The sequence below is a fragment of the Pelobates fuscus genome, chromosome 3 (assembly GCF_036172605.1).
Source record: "Pelobates fuscus isolate aPelFus1 chromosome 3, aPelFus1.pri, whole genome shotgun sequence".
Classification (NCBI taxonomy): Eukaryota; Metazoa; Chordata; class Amphibia; order Anura; family Pelobatidae; genus Pelobates; species Pelobates fuscus.
Window position 1 is genome coordinate 374,595,368 of NC_086319.1, and position 16,039 is coordinate 374,611,406.

A 16,039-nucleotide genomic window follows, 5' to 3' on the forward strand; every position below is an offset into this window, starting at 1 on the left:
CACATTTTGATGCTGAGCTTCTCTTTCATCCCAATTAGAATGGGTTGCAGAGTGGCAAAAATTCATACTGGAGTAACAAGGAGTATTCTTCACACAAAGTGTCCCATCCTCTAACTTGTCTAGATATGATTTCATGAAATTTTGCCAATATATGGTCCTGTCCTGAAGGGATTGGTTGCTCAAGGAAACTGTTTGATTGGTGTGAACACATGCTGGATTTCTCTATTCCTTACATAATATACATGCCCTGTGTGAGGATTGAACTCACGACCTTCAGATTATGAGACTGACGCGCTACCTACTGCGCTAACAAGACAACTTACGCCATGGGCTTTTATAGTCTTCTGGGATACATGAATATAGTGAACGTTTGTTCTAAAATAAAATGAAATGGGTGTATATTCCAAACAAGCTTTATAGCCTTCATACATTTGGGGCACCTATTCTAGTGCAGTTAATTAGTGTCATACTACTTGTTACAAACAAAAAAAAATAGACAGCAGAATAGACACAGGGACTTAGAAATCAGGAGGCTGAAATGATCCAAAGGCGATCCCCAAGACACATTTTGATGCTGAGCTTCTCTTTCATCCCAATTAGAATGGGTTGCAGAGTGGCAAAAATTCATACTTGCGAAACAAGGAATATTCTTCAAACAAAGTGTCCCATCCTCTAACTTGTCTAGATATGATTTCATGGAATTTTGCAAATGTATGGTCCTGTCCTGAAGGGATTGTTGCTCAAGGAAACTGTTTGATTGGTGTGAACACATGCTGAATTTCTCTATTTCTTACAAAATATACATGCCCTGTGTGAGGATCGAACTCACGACCTTCAGATTATGAGACTTACGCGCTACCTACTGCGCTAACAAGGCAACTTGCGCCATGGGTTTTTATAGTCTTCTGGGATACATGCATATAGTGAACGTTTGTTCTAAAATAAAATGAAATGGGTGTATATTCCAAAATAGGAGGTGGAGGCTGAAATTATCGAAAGGCGATCCCCAAGACCCATTTTGATGCTGAGCTTCTCTTTCATCCCAATTAGAATGGGTTGCAGAGTGGCAAAAATTGATACTGGAGTAACAAGGAATATTCTTCACACAAAGTGTCCCATCCTCTAACTTGTCTAGATATAATTTCATGAAATTTTGCCAATATATGGTCCTGTCCTGAAGGGATTGTTGCTCAAGGAAACTGTTTGATTGGTGTGAACACATGCTGGATTTCTCTAATCCTTACAAAATATACATGCCCTGTGTGAGGATCGAACTCACGACCTTCAGATTATGAGACTGACGCGCTACCTACTGCGCTAACAAGGCAACTTACGCCATGGGGTTTTATAGTCTTCTGGGATACATGAATATAGTGAACGTTTGTTCTAAAATAAAATGAAATGGGTGTATATTCCAAACAAGCTTTATAGCCTTCTCACACATTTGGGGCACCTATTCTAGTGCAGTTAATTAGTGTCATACTACTTGTTACAAACAAAAAAAATAGACAGCAGAATAGACACAGGGACTTAGAAATCAGGAGGCTGAAATTATCCAAAGGCGATCCCCAAGACACATTTTGATGCTGAGCTTCTCTTTCATCCCAATTAGAATGGGTTGCAGAGTAGCAAAAATTCATACTTGCGAAACAAGGAATATTCTTCAAACAAAGTGTCCCATCCTCTAACTTGTCTAGATATGATTTCATGGAATTTAGGCAACTTACGCCATGGGTTTTTATAGTCTTCTGGGATACATGAATATAGTGAACGTTTGTTCTAAAATAAAATGAAATGGGTGTATATTCCAAACAAGCTTTATAGCCTTCTCACACATTTGGGGCACCTATTCTAGTGCAGTTAATTAGTGTCATACTACTTGTTACAAACAAAAAAAATAGACAGCAGAATAGACACAGGGACTTAGAAATCAGGAGGCTGAAATTATCCAAAGGCGATCCCCAAGACACATTTTGATGCTGAGCTTCTCTTTCATCCCAATTAGAATGGGTTGCAGAGTGGCAAAAATTCATACTGGAGTAACAAGGAATATTCTTCACACAAAGTGTCCCATCCTCTAACTTGTCTAGATATGATTTCATGAAATTTTGCCAATATATGGTCCTGTCCTGAAGGGATTGTTGCTCAAGGAAACTGTTTGATTGGTGTGAACACATGCTGGATTTCTCTATTTCTTACAAAATATACATGCCCTGTGTGAGGATCGAACTCACGACCTTCAGATTATGAGACTGACGCGCTACCTACTGCGCTAACAAGGCAACTTGCACCATGGGTTTTTATAGTCTTCTGGGATACATGCATATAGTGAACGTTTGTTCTAAAATAAAATGAAATGGGTGTATATTCCAAACAAGCTTTATAGCCTTCTCACACATTTGGGGCACCTATTCTAGTGCAGTTAATTAGTGTCATACTACTTGTTACAAACAAAAAAATAGACAGCAGAATAGACACAGGGACTTAGAAATCAGGAGGCTGAAATTATCCAAAGGTGATCCCCAAGACACATTTTGATGCTGAGCTTCTCTTTCATCCCAATTAGAATGGGTTGCAGAGTGGCAAAAATTCATACTTGCGAAACAAGGAATATTCTTCAAACAAAGTGTCCCATCCTCTAACTTGTCTAGATATGATTTCATGGAATTTTGCCAATGTATGGTCCTGTCCTGAAGGGATTGTTGCTCAAGGAAACTGTTTGATTGGTGTGAACACATGCTGGATTTCTCTATTTCTTACAAAATATACATGCCCGGTGTGAGGATCGAACTCACGACCTTCAGATTATGAGAGTGACGCGCTACCTACTGCGCTAACAAGGCAACTTGCGCCATATATTTTTATAGTCTTCAGGGATACATGCATATAGTGAACGTTTGTTCTAAAATAAAATGAAATGGGTGTATATTCCAAAGGAGGAGGTGGAGGCTGAAATTATCAAAAGGCGATCCCCAAGACACATTTTGATGCTGAGCTTCTCTTTCATCCCAATTAGAATGGGTTGCAGAGTGGCAAAAATTCATACTGGAGTAACAATGAATATTCTTCACACAAAGTGTCCCATCCTCTAACTTGTCTAGATATGATTTCATGAAATTTTGCCAATATATGGTCCTGTCCTGAAGGGATTGTTGCGCAAGGAAACTGTTTGATTGGTGTGAACACATGCTGGATTTCTCTATTCCATACAAAATATACATGCCCTGTGTGAGGATCGAACTCACGACCTTCAGATTATGAGACTGACGCGCTACCTACTGCGCTAACAAGGCAACTTACGCCATGGGTTTTTATAGTCTTCTGGGATACATGAATATAGTGAACGTTTGTTCTAAAATAAAATGAAATGGGTGTATATTCCAAACAAGCTTTATAGCCTTCTCACACATTTGGGGCACCTATTCTAGTGCAGTTAATTAGTGTCATACTACTTGTTACAAACAAAAAAAATAGACAGCAGAATAGACACAGGGACTTAGAAATCAGGAGGCTGAAATTATCCAAAGGCGATCCCCAAGACACATTTTGATGCTGAGCTTCTCTTTCATCCCAATTAGAATGGGTTGCAGAGTTGCAAAAATTCATACTTGCGAAACAAGGAATATTCTTCAAACAAAGTGCCCCATGCTCTAACTTGTCTAGATATGATTTCATGGAATTTTGCCAATATATGGTTCTGTCCTGAAGGGATTGTTGCGCAATGAAACTGTTTGATTGGTGTGAACACATGCTGGATTTCTCTATTCCTTACAAAATATACATGCCCTGTGTGAGGATCAAACTGACGACCTTCAGATTATGAGACTGACGCGCTACCTACTGCGCTAACAAGGGAACTTACGCCCTGGGTTTTTATAGTCTTCTGGGATACATGAATATAGTGAACGTTTGTTCTAAAATAAAATGAAATGGGTGTATATTCCAAACAAGCTTTATAGCCTTCTCACACATTTGGGGCACCTATTCTAGTGCAGTTAATTAGTGTCATACTACTTGTTACAAACAAAAACAATAGACAGCAGAATAGACACAGGGACTTAGAAATCAGGAGGCTGAAATTATCCAAAGGCGATCCCCAAGACACATTTTGATGCTGAGCTTCTCTTTCATCCCAATTAGAATGGGTTGCAGAGTGGCAAAAATTCATACTTGCGAAACAAGGAATATTCTTCAAACAAAGTGTCCCATCCTCTAACTTGTCTAGATATGATTTCATGGAATTTTGCCAATGTATGGTCCTGTCCTGAAGGGATTGTTGCTCAAGGAAACTGTTTGATTGGTGTGAACACATGCTGGATTTCTCTATTTCTTACAAAATATACATGCCCTGTGTGAGGATCGAACTCACGACCTTCAGATTATGAGACTGACGCGCTACCTACTGCGCTAACAAGGCAACTTGCGCCATGGGTTTTTATAGTCTTCTGGGATACATGCATATAGTGAACGTTTGTTCTAAAATAAAATGAAATGGGTGTATATTCCAAAGGAGGAGGTGGAGGCTGAAATTATCGAAAGGCGATCCCCAAGACACATTTTGATGCTGAGCTTCTCTTTCATCCCAATTAGAATGGGTTGCAGAGTGGCAAAAATTCATACTGGAGTAACAAGCAATATTCTTCACACAAAGTGTCCCATCCTCTAACTTGTCTAGATATGATTTCATGGAATTTTGCTAATGTATGGTCCTGTCCTGAAGGGATTGTTGCTCAAGGAAACTGTTTGATTGGTGTGAACACATGCTGGATTTCTCTATTTCTTACAAAATATACATGCCCTGTGTGAGGATCGAACTCACAACCTTCAGATTATGAGACTGACGCGCTACCTACTGCGCTAACAAGGCAACTTGCGCCATGGGTTTTTATAGTCTTCTGGGATACATGCATATAGTGAACGTTTGTTCTAAAATAAAATGAAATGGGTGTATATTCCAAAGGAAGAGGTGGAGGCTGAAATTATCGAAAGGCGATCCCCAAGACACATTTTGATGCTGAGCTTCTCTTTCATCCCAATTAGAATGGGTTGCAGAGTGGCAAAAATTCATACTGGAGTAACAAGGAATATTCTTCACACAAAGTGTCCCATCCTCTAACTTGTCTAGATATGATTTCATGAAATTTTGCCAATATATGGTCCTGTCCTGAAGGGATTGTTGCTCAAGGAAACTGTTATATTGGTGTGAACACATGCTGGATTTCTCTATTCCTTACAAAATATACATGCCCTGTGTGAGGATCGAACTCACGACCTTCAGATTATGAGACTGACGCGCTACCTACTGCGCTAACAAGGCAACATGCACCATGGGTTTTTAAAGTCTTCTGGGATACATGCATATAGTGAACGTTTGTTCTAAAATAAATTGAAATGGGTGTATATTCCAAAGGAGGAGGTGGAGGCTGAAATTATCGAAAGGCGATCCCCAAGACACATTTTGATGCTGAGCTTCTCTTTCATCCCAATTAGAATGGGTTGCAGAGTGGCAAAAATTCATACTGGAGTAACAAGGAATATTCTTCACACAAAGTGTCCCATCCTCTAACTTGTCTAGATATGATTTCATGAAATTTTGCCAATATATGGTCCTGTCCTGAAGGGATTGTTGCTCAAGGAAACTGTTTGATTGGTGTTAACACATGCTGGATTTCTCTATTCCTTACAAAATATACATGCCCTGTGTGAGGATCAAACTCACGACCTTCAGATTATGAGACTGACGCGCTACCTACTGCGCTAACAAGGCAACTTACGCCATGGGTTTTTATAGTCTTCTGGGATACATGAATATAGTGAACGTTTGTTCTAAAATAAAATGAAATGGGTGTATATTCCAAACAAGCTTTATAGCCTTCTCACACATTTGGGGCACCTATTCTAGTGCAGTTAATTAGTGTCATACTACTTGTTACAAACAAAAAAAATAGACAGCAGAATAGACACAGGGACTTAGAAATCAGGAGGCTGAAATTATCCAAAGGCGATCCCCAAGACACATTTTGATGCTGAGCTTCTCTTTCATCCCAATTAGAATGGGTTGCAGAGTGGCAAAAATTCATACTTGCGAAACAAGGAATATTCTTCAAACAAAGTGTCCCATCCTCTAACTTGTCTAGATATGATTTCATGGAATTTTGCCAATGTATGGTCCTGTCCTGAAGGGATTGTTGCTCAAGGAAACTGTTTGATTGGTGTGAACACATGCTGGATTTCTCTATTTCTTACAAAATATACATGCCCTGTGTGAGGATCGAACTCACGACCTTCAGATTATGAGACTGACGCGCTACCTACTGCGCTAACAAGGCGACTTGCGCCATGGGTTTTTATAGTCTTCTGGGATACATGCATATAGTGAACGTTTGTTCTAAAATAAAATGAAATGGGTGTATATTCCAAAGGAGGAGGTGGAGGCTGAAATTATCGAAAGGCGATCCCCAAGACACATTTTGATGCTGAGCTTCTCTTTCATCCCAATTAGAATGGGTTGCAGAGTGGCAAAAATTCATACTGGAGTAACAAGGAATATTTTTCACACAAAGTGTCCCATCCTCTAACTTGTCTAGATATGATTTCATGAAATTTTGCCAATATATGGTCCTGTCCTGAAGGGATTGTTGCTCAAGGAAACTGTTTGATTGGTGTGAACACATGCTGGATTTCTTTATTCCTTACAAAATATACATGCCCTGTGTGAGGATCGAACTCACGACCTTCAGATTATGAGACTGACGCACTACCTACTGCGCTAACAAGGCAACTTACGCAATGGGTTTTTATAGTCTTCTGGGATACATGAATATAGTGAACGTTTGTTCTAAAATAAAATGAAATGGTTGTATATTCCAAACAAGCTTTATAGCCTTCTCACACATTTGGGGCACCTATTCTAGTGCAGTTAATTAGTGTCATACTACTTGTAACAAACAAAAAAAATAGACAGCAGAATAGACACAGGGACTTAGAAATCAGGAGGCTGAAATTATCCAAAGGCGATCCCCAAGACACATTTTGATGCTGAGCTTCTCTTTCATCCCAATTAGAATGGGTTGCAGAGTGGCAAAAATTCATACTTGCGAAACAAGGAATATTCTTCAAACAAAGTGTCCCATCCTCTAACTTGTCTAGATATGATTTCATGGAATTTTACCAATGTATGGTCCTGTCCTGAAGGGATTGATGCTCAAGGAAACTGTTTTATTGGTGTGAACACATGCTGGATTTCTCTATTTCTTACAAAATATAAATGCCCTGTGTGAGGATCGAACTAACGACCTTCAGATTATGAGACTGACGCGCTACTTACTGCGCAAACAAGGCGACTTGCGCCATGGGTTTTTATAGTCTTCTGGGATACATGCATATAGTGAACGTTTGTTCTAAAATAAAATGAAATGGGTGTATATTCCAAAGGAGGAGGTGGAGGCTGAAATTATCGAAAGGCGATCCCCAAGACACATTTTGATGCTGAGCTTCTCTTTCATCCCAATTAGAATGGGTTGCAGAGTGGCAAAAATTCATACTGGAGTAACAAGGAATATTCTTCACACAAAGTGTCCCATCCTCTAACTTGTCTAGATATGATTTCATGAAATTTTGCCAATATATGGTCCTGTCCTGAAGGGATTGTTGCTCAAGGAAACTGTTTGATTGGTGTGAACACATGCTGGATTTCTCTATTCCTTACAAAATATACATGCCGTGTGTGAGGATCGAACTCACGACCTTCAGATTATGAGACTGACGTGCTACCTACTGCGCTAACAAGGCAACTTACGCCATGGGTTTTTATAGTCTTCTGGAATACATGAATATAGTGAACGTTTGTTCTAAAATAAAATGGGTGTATATTCCAAACAAGCTTTATAGCCTTCTCACACATTTGGGGCACCTATTCTAGTGCAGTTAATTAGTGTCATACTACTTGTTACAAACAAAAAAAATAGACAGCAGAATAGACACAGGGACTTAGAAATCAGGAGGCTGAAATTATCCAAAGGCGATCCCCAAGACACATTTTGATGCTGAGCTTCTCTTTCATCCCAATTAGAATGGGTTGCAGAGTGGCAAAAATTCATACTTGCGAAACAAGGAATATTCTTCAAACAAAGTGTCCCATCCTCTAACTTGTCTAGATATGATTTCATGGAATTTTGCCAATGTATGGTCCTGTCCTGAAGGGATTGTTGCTCAAGGAAACTGTTTTATTGGTGTGAACACATGCTGGATTTCTCTATTTCTTACAAAATATACATGCCCTGTGTGAGGATCGAACTCACGACCTTCAGATTATGAGACTTACGCGCTACCTACTGCACTAACAAGGCGACTTGCGCCATGGGTTTTTATAGTCTTCTGGGATACATGCATATAGTGAACGTTTGTTCTAAAATAAAATGAAGTGGGTGTATATTCCAAAGGAGGAGGTGGAGGCTGAAATTATCGAAAGGCGATCCCCAAGACACATTTTGATGCTGAGCTTCTCTTTCATCCCAATTAGAATGGGTTGCAGAGTGGCAAAAATTCATACTGGAGTAACAAGGAATATTCTTCACACAAAGTGTCCCATCCTCTAACTTGTCTAGATATGATTTCATGAAATTTTGCCAATATATGGTCCTGTCCTGAAGGGATTGTTGCTCAAGGAAACTGTTTGATTGGTGTGAACACATGCTGGATTTCTCTATTCCTTACAAAATATACATGTCCTGTGTGAGGATCGAACTCAGATCTTCAGATTATGAGACAGACGCGCTACCTACTGCGCTAACAAGGCAACTTACGCCATAGGGTTTTATAGTCTTCTGGGATACATGAATATAGTGAACGTTTGTTCTAAAATAAAATGAAATGGGTGTATATTCCAAACAAGCTTTATAGCCTTCTCACACATTTGGGGCACCTATTCTAGTGCAGTTAATTAGTGTCATACTACTTGTTACAAACAAAAAAAATAGACAGCAGAATAGACACAGGGACTTAGAAATCAGGAGGCTGAAATTATCCAAAGGCGATCCCCAAGACACATTTTGATGCTGAGCTTCTCTTTCATCCCAATTAGAATGGGTTGCAGAGTGGCAAAAAATCATACTGGAGTAACAAGGAATATTCTTCACACAAAGTGTCCCATCCTCTAACTTGTCTAGATATGATTTCATGAAATTTTGCCAATATATGGTCCTGTCCTGAAGGGATTGTTGCTCAAGGAAACTGTTTGATTGGTGTGAACACATGCTGGGTTTCTCTATTTCTTACAAAATATACATGCCCTGTGTGAGGATCGAACTCACGACCTTCAGATTATGAGACTGACGCGCTACCTACTGCGCTAACAAGGCAACTTGCACCATGGGTTTTTATAGTCTTCTGGGATACATGCATATAGTGAACGTTTGTTCTAAAATAAAATGAAATGGGTGTATATTCCAAAGGAGGAGGTGGAGGCTGAAATTATCGAAAGGCGATCCCCAAGACACATTTTGATGCTGAGCTTCTCTTTCATCCCAATTAGAATGGGTTGCAGAGTGGCAAAAATTCATACTGGAGTAACAAGGAATATTCTTCACACAAAGTGTCCCATCCTCTAACTTGTCTAGATATGATTTCATGAAATTTTGCCAATATATGGTCCTGTCCTGAAGGGATTGTTGCTCAAGGAAACTGTTTGATTGGTGTGAACACATGCTGGATTTCTCTATTCCTTACAAAATATACATGCCCTGTGTGAGGATCGAACTCACGACCTTCAGATTATGAGACTGACGCGCTACCTACTGCGCTAACAAGGCAACTTACGCCATGGGGTTTTATAGTCTTCTGGGATACATGAATATAGTGAACGTTTGTTCTAAAATAAAATGAAATGGGTGTATATTCCAAACAAGCTTTATAGCCTTCTCACACATTTGGGGCACCTATTCTAGTGCAGTTAATTAGTGTCATACTACTTGTTACAAACAAAAAAAATAGACAGCAGAATAGACACAGGGACTTAGAAATCAGGAGGCTGAAATTATCCAAAGGCGATCCCCAAGACACATTTTGATGCTGAGCTTCTCTTTCATCCCAATTAGAATGGGTTGCAGAGTAGCAAAAATTCATACTTGCGAAACAAGGAATATTCTTCAAACAAAGTGTCCCATCCTCTAACTTGTCTAGATATGATTTCATGGAATTTAGGCAACTTACGCCATGGGTTTTTATAGTCTTCTGGGATACATGAATATAGTGAACGTTTGTTCTAAAATAAAATGAAATGGGTGTATATTCCAAACAAGCTTTATAGCCTTCTCACACATTTGGGGCACCTATTCTAGTGCAGTTAATTAGTGTCATACTACTTGTTACAAACAAAAAAAATAGACAGCAGAATAGACACAGGGACTTAGAAATCAGGAGGCTGAAATTATCCAAAGGCGATCCCCAAGACACATTTTGATGCTGAGCTTCTCTTTCATCCCAATTAGAATGGGTTGCAGAGTGGCAAAAATTCATACTGGAGTAACAAGGAATATTCTTCACACAAAGTGTCCCATCCTCTAACTTGTCTAGATATGATTTCATGAAATTTTGCCAATATATGGTCCTGTCCTGAAGGGATTGTTGCTCAAGGAAACTGTTTGATTGGTGTGAACACATGCTGGATTTCTCTATTTCTTACAAAATATACATGCCCTGTGTGAGGATCGAACTCACGACCTTCAGATTATGAGACTGACGCGCTACCTACTGCGCTAACAAGGCGACTTGCGCCATGGGTTTTTATAGTCTTCTGGGATACATGCATATAGTGAACGTTTGTTCTAAAATAAAATGAAATGGGTGTATATTCCAAAGGAGGAGGTGGAGGCTGAAATTATCGAAAGGCGATCCCCAAGACACATTTTGATGCTGAGCTTCTCTTTCATCCCAATTAGAATGGGTTGCAGAGTGGCAAAAATTCATACTGGAGTAACAAGGAATATTCTTCACACAAAGTGTCCCATCCTCTAACTTGTCTAGATATGATTTCATGAAATTTTGCCAATATATGGTCCTGTCCTGAAGGGATTGTTGCTCAAGGAAACTGTTTGATTGGTGTGAACACATGCTGGATTTCTCTATTCCTTACAAAATATACATGCCCTGTGTGAGGATCGAACTCACGACCTTCAGATTATGAGACTGACGCGCTACCTACTGCGCTAACAAGGCAACTTACGCCATGGGGTTTTATAGTCTTCTGGGATACATGAATATAGTGAACGTTTGTTCTAAAATAAAATGAAATGGGTGTATATTCCAAACAAGCTTTATAGCCTTCTCACACATTTGGGGCACCTATTCTAGTGCAGTTAATTAGTGTCATACTACTTGTTACAAACAAAAAAAATAGACAGCAGAATAGACACAGGGACTTAGAAATCAGGAGGCTGAAATTATCCAAAGGCGATCCCCAAGACACATTTTGATGCTGAGCTTCTCTTTCATCCCAATTAGAATGGGTTGCAGAGTAGCAAAAATTCATACTTGCGAAACAAGGAATATTCTTCAAACAAAGTGTCCCATCCTCTAACTTGTCTAGATATGATTTCATGGAATTTAGGCAACTTACGCCATGGGTTTTTATAGTCTTCTGGGATACATGAATATAGTGAACGTTTGTTCTAAAATAAAATGAAATGGGTGTATATTCCAAACAAGCTTTATAGCCTTCTCACACATTTGGGGCACCTATTCTAGTGCAGTTAATTAGTGTCATACTACTTGTTACAAACAAAAAAAATAGACAGCAGAATAGACACAGGGACTTAGAAATCAGGAGGCTGAAATTATCCAAAGGCGATCCCCAAGACACATTTTGATGCTGAGCTTCTCTTTCATCCCAATTAGAATGGGTTGCAGAGTGGCAAAAATTCATACTGGAGTAACAAGGAATATTCTTCACACAAAGTGTCCCATCCTCTAACTTGTCTAGATATGATTTCATGAAATTTTGCCAATATATGGTCCTGTCCTGAAGGGATTGTTGCTCAAGGAAACTGTTTGATTGGTGTGAACACATGCTGGATTTCTCTATTTCTTACAAAATATACATGCCCTGTGTGAGGATCGAACTCACGACCTTCAGATTATGAGACTGACGCGCTACCTACTGCGCTAACAAGGCGACTTGCGCCATGGGTTTTTATAGTCTTCTGGGATACATGCATATAGTGAACGTTTGTTCTAAAATAAAATGAAATGGGTGTATATTCCAAAGGAGGAGGTGGAGGCTGAAATTATCGAAAGGCGATCCCCAAGACACATTTTGATGCTGAGCTTCTCTTTCATCCCAATTAGAATGGGTTGCAGAGTGGCAAAAATTCATACTGGAGTAACAAGGAATATTCTTCACACAAAGTGTCCCATCCTCTAACTTGTCTAGATATGATTTCATGAAATTTTGCCAATATATGGTCCTGTCCTGAAGGGATTGTTGCTCAAGGAAACTGTTTGATTGGTGTGAACACATGCTGGATTTCTCTATTCCTTACAAAATATACATGCCCTGTGTGAGGATCGAACTCACGACCTTCAGATTATGAGACTGACGCGCTACCTACTGCGCTAACAAGGCAACTTACGCAATGGGTTTTTATAGTCTTCTGGGATACATGAATATAGTGAACGTTTGTTCTAAAATAAAATGAAATGGTTGTATATTCCAAACAAGCTTTATAGCCTTCTCACACATTTGGGGCACCTATTCTAGTGCAGTTAATTAGTGTCATACTACTTGTTACAAACAAAAAAAATAGACAGCAGAATAGACACAGGGACTTAGAAATCAGGAGGCTGAAATTATCCAAAGGCGATCCCCAAGACACATTTTGATGCTGAGCTTCTCTTTCATCCCAATTAGAATGGGTTGCAGAGTGGCAAAAATTCATACTTGCGAAACAAGGAATATTCTTCAAACAAAGTGTCCCATCCTCTAACTTGTCTAGATATGATTTCATGGAATTTTACCAATGTATGGTCCTGTCCTGAAGGGATTGATGCTCAAGGAAACTGTTTTATTGGTGTGAACACATGCTGGATTTCTCTATTTCTTACAAAATATAAATGCCCTGTGTGAGGATCGAACTCACGACCTTCAGATTATGAGACTGACGCGCTACTTACTGCGCAAACAAGGCGACTTGCGCCATGGGTTTTTATAGTCTTCTGGGATACATGCATATAGTGAACGTTTGTTCTAAAATAAAATGAAATGGGTGTATATTCCAAAGGAGGAGGTGGAGGCTGAAATTATCGAAAGGCGATCCCCAAGACACATTTTGATGCTGAGCTTCTCTTTCATCCCAATTAGAATGGGTTGCAGAGTGGCAAAAATTCATACTGGAGTAACAAGGAATATTCTTCACACAAAGTGTCCCATCCTCTAACTTGTCTAGATATGATTTCATGAAATTTTGCCAATATATGGTCCTGTCCTGAAGGGATTGTTGCTCAAGGAAACTGTTTGATTGGTGTGAACACATGCTGGATTTCTCTATTCCTTACAAAATATACATGCCCTGTGTGAGGATCGAACTCACGACCTTCAGATTATGAGACTGACGTGCTACCTACTGCGCTAACAAGGCAACTTACGCCATGGGTTTTTATAGTCTTCTGGGATACATGAATATAGTGAACGTTTGTTCTAAAATAAAATGGGTGTATATTCCAAACAAGCTTTATAGCCTTCTCACACATTTGGGGCACCTATTCTAGTGCAGTTAATTAGTGTCATACTACTTGTTACAAACAAAAAAAATAGACAGCAGAATAGACACAGGGACTTAGAAATCAGGAGGCTGAAATTATCCAAAGGCGATCCCCAAGACACATTTTGATGCTGAGCTTCTCTTTCATCCCAATTAGAATGGGTTGCAGAGTGGCAAAAATTCATACTTGCGAAACAAGGAATATTCTTCAAACAAAGTGTCCCATCCTCTAACTTGTCTAGATATGATTTCATGGAATTTTGCCAATGTATGGTCCTGTCCTGAAGGGATTGTTGCTCAAGGAAACTGTTTTATTGGTGTGAACACATGCTGGATTTCTCTATTTCTTACAAAATATACATGCCCTGTGTGAGGATCGAACTCACGACCTTCAGATTATGAGACTTACGCGCTACCTACTGCACTAACAAGGCGACTTGCGCCATGGGTTTTTATAGTCTTCTGGGATACATGCATATAGTGAACGTTTGTTCTAAAATAAAATGAAGTGGGTGTATATTCCAAAGGAGGAGGTGGAGGCTGAAATTATCGAAAGGCGATCCCCAAGACACATTTTGATGCTGAGCTTCTCTTTCATCCCAATTAGAATGGGTTGCAGAGTGGCAAAAATTCATACTGGAGTAACAAGGAATATTCTTCACACAAAGTGTCCCATCCTCTAACTTGTCTAGATATGATTTCATGAAATTTTGCCAATATATGGTCCTGTCCTGAAGGGATTGTTGCTCAAGGAAACTGTTTGATTGGTGTGAACACATGCTGGATTTCTCTATTCCTTACAAAATATACATGTCCTGTGTGAGGATCGAACTCAGATCTTCAGATTATGAGACAGACGCGCTACCTACTGCGCTAACAAGGCAACTTACGCCATAGGGTTTTATAGTCTTCTGGGATACATGAATATAGTGAACGTTTGTTCTAAAATAAAATGAAATGGGTGTATATTCCAAACAAGCTTTATAGCCTTCTCACACATTTGGGGCACCTATTCTAGTGCAGTTAATTAGTGTCATACTACTTGTTACAAACAAAAAAAATAGACAGCAGAATAGACACAGGGACTTAGAAATCAGGAGGCTGAAATTATCCAAAGGCGATCCCCAAGACACATTTTGATGCTGAGCTTCTCTTTCATCCCAATTAGAATGGGTTGCAGAGTGGCAAAAAATCATACTGGAGTAACAAGGAATATTCTTCACACAAAGTGTCCCATCCTCTAACTTGTCTAGATATGATTTCATGAAATTTTGCCAATATATGGTCCTGTCCTGAAGGGATTGTTGCTCAAGGAAACTGTTTGATTGGTGTGAACACATGCTGGGTTTCTCTATTTCTTACAAAATATACATGCCCTGTGTGAGGATCGAACTCACGACCTTCAGATTATGAGACTGACGCGCTACCTACTGCGCTAACAAGGCAACTTGCACCATGGGTTTTTATAGTCTTCTGGGATACATGCATATAGTGAACGTTTGTTCTAAAATAAAATGAAATGGGTGTATATTCCAAAGGAGGAGGTGGAGGCTGAAATTATCGAAAGGCGATCCCCAAGACACATTTTGATGCTGAGCTTCTCTTTCATCCCAATTAGAATGGGTTGCAGAGTGGCAAAAATTCATACTGGAGTAACAAGGAATATTCTTCACACAAAGTGTCCCATCCTCTAACTTGTCTAGATATGATTTCATGAAATTTTGCCAATATATGGTCCTGTCCTGAAGGGATTGTTGCTCAAGGAAACTGTTTGATTGGTGTGAACACATGCTGGATTTCTCTATTCCTTACAAAATATACATGCCCTGTGTGAGGATCGAACTCACGACCTTCAGATTATGAGACTGACGCGCTACCTACTGCGCTAACAAGGCAACTTACGCCATGGGGTTTTATAGTCTTCTGGGATACATGAATATAGTGAACGTTTGTTCTAAAATAAAATGAAATGGGTGTATATTCCAAACAAGCTTTATAGCCTTCTCACACATTTGGGGCACCTATTCTAGTGCAGTTAATTAGTGTCATACTACTTGTTACAAACAAAAAAAATAGACAGCAGAATAGACACAGGGACTTAGAAATCAGGAGGCTGAAATTATCCAAAGGCGATCCCCAAGACACATTTTGATGCTGAGCTTCTCTTTCATCCCAATTAGAATGGGTTGCAGAGTAGCAAAAATTCATACTTGCGAAACAAGGAATATTCTTCAAACAAAGTGTCCCATCCTCTAACTTGTCTAGATATGATTTCATGGAATTTA

At 39.4% G+C, this 16,039-nt stretch overlaps 14 non-coding genes across 14 annotated transcripts; all 14 read right to left on the reverse strand.

The window, feature by feature from the left end:
* Window positions 1–1,254: 1,254 nt before the first annotated feature.
* TRNAM-CAU (transfer RNA methionine (anticodon CAU)) lies at window positions 1,255–1,327 on the reverse strand. The gene has a single exon. It is a non-coding gene; the product is annotated as a tRNA-Met (tRNA).
* An 882-nt stretch (window positions 1,328–2,209) lies between these two features.
* On the reverse strand, window positions 2,210–2,282 carry TRNAM-CAU (transfer RNA methionine (anticodon CAU)). Its single transcript has one exon. It is a non-coding gene; the product is annotated as a tRNA-Met (tRNA).
* A 938-nt stretch (window positions 2,283–3,220) lies between these two features.
* On the reverse strand, window positions 3,221–3,293 carry TRNAM-CAU (transfer RNA methionine (anticodon CAU)). Its single transcript has one exon. It is a non-coding gene; the product is annotated as a tRNA-Met (tRNA).
* A 1,051-nt stretch (window positions 3,294–4,344) lies between these two features.
* On the reverse strand, window positions 4,345–4,417 carry TRNAM-CAU (transfer RNA methionine (anticodon CAU)). Its single transcript has one exon. It is a non-coding gene; the product is annotated as a tRNA-Met (tRNA).
* An 827-nt stretch (window positions 4,418–5,244) lies between these two features.
* TRNAM-CAU (transfer RNA methionine (anticodon CAU)) lies at window positions 5,245–5,317 on the reverse strand. Its single transcript has one exon. It is a non-coding gene; the product is annotated as a tRNA-Met (tRNA).
* Window positions 5,318–6,256: 939 nt separating this feature from the next.
* On the reverse strand, window positions 6,257–6,329 carry TRNAM-CAU (transfer RNA methionine (anticodon CAU)). The gene has a single exon. It is a non-coding gene; the product is annotated as a tRNA-Met (tRNA).
* Window positions 6,330–9,286: 2,957 nt separating this feature from the next.
* On the reverse strand, window positions 9,287–9,359 carry TRNAM-CAU (transfer RNA methionine (anticodon CAU)). Its single transcript has one exon. It is a non-coding gene; the product is annotated as a tRNA-Met (tRNA).
* Window positions 9,360–9,736: 377 nt separating this feature from the next.
* Window positions 9,737–9,809, reverse strand: TRNAM-CAU (transfer RNA methionine (anticodon CAU)). The gene has a single exon. It is a non-coding gene; the product is annotated as a tRNA-Met (tRNA).
* Window positions 9,810–10,691: 882 nt separating this feature from the next.
* TRNAM-CAU (transfer RNA methionine (anticodon CAU)) lies at window positions 10,692–10,764 on the reverse strand. The gene has a single exon. It is a non-coding gene; the product is annotated as a tRNA-Met (tRNA).
* A 377-nt stretch (window positions 10,765–11,141) lies between these two features.
* TRNAM-CAU (transfer RNA methionine (anticodon CAU)) lies at window positions 11,142–11,214 on the reverse strand. Its single transcript has one exon. It is a non-coding gene; the product is annotated as a tRNA-Met (tRNA).
* Window positions 11,215–12,096: 882 nt separating this feature from the next.
* TRNAM-CAU (transfer RNA methionine (anticodon CAU)) lies at window positions 12,097–12,169 on the reverse strand. The gene has a single exon. It is a non-coding gene; the product is annotated as a tRNA-Met (tRNA).
* A 377-nt stretch (window positions 12,170–12,546) lies between these two features.
* Window positions 12,547–12,619, reverse strand: TRNAM-CAU (transfer RNA methionine (anticodon CAU)). The gene has a single exon. It is a non-coding gene; the product is annotated as a tRNA-Met (tRNA).
* Window positions 12,620–15,126: 2,507 nt separating this feature from the next.
* On the reverse strand, window positions 15,127–15,199 carry TRNAM-CAU (transfer RNA methionine (anticodon CAU)). The gene has a single exon. It is a non-coding gene; the product is annotated as a tRNA-Met (tRNA).
* Window positions 15,200–15,576: 377 nt separating this feature from the next.
* Window positions 15,577–15,649, reverse strand: TRNAM-CAU (transfer RNA methionine (anticodon CAU)). Its single transcript has one exon. It is a non-coding gene; the product is annotated as a tRNA-Met (tRNA).
* Between the last annotated feature and the right edge of the window lie 390 nt (window positions 15,650–16,039).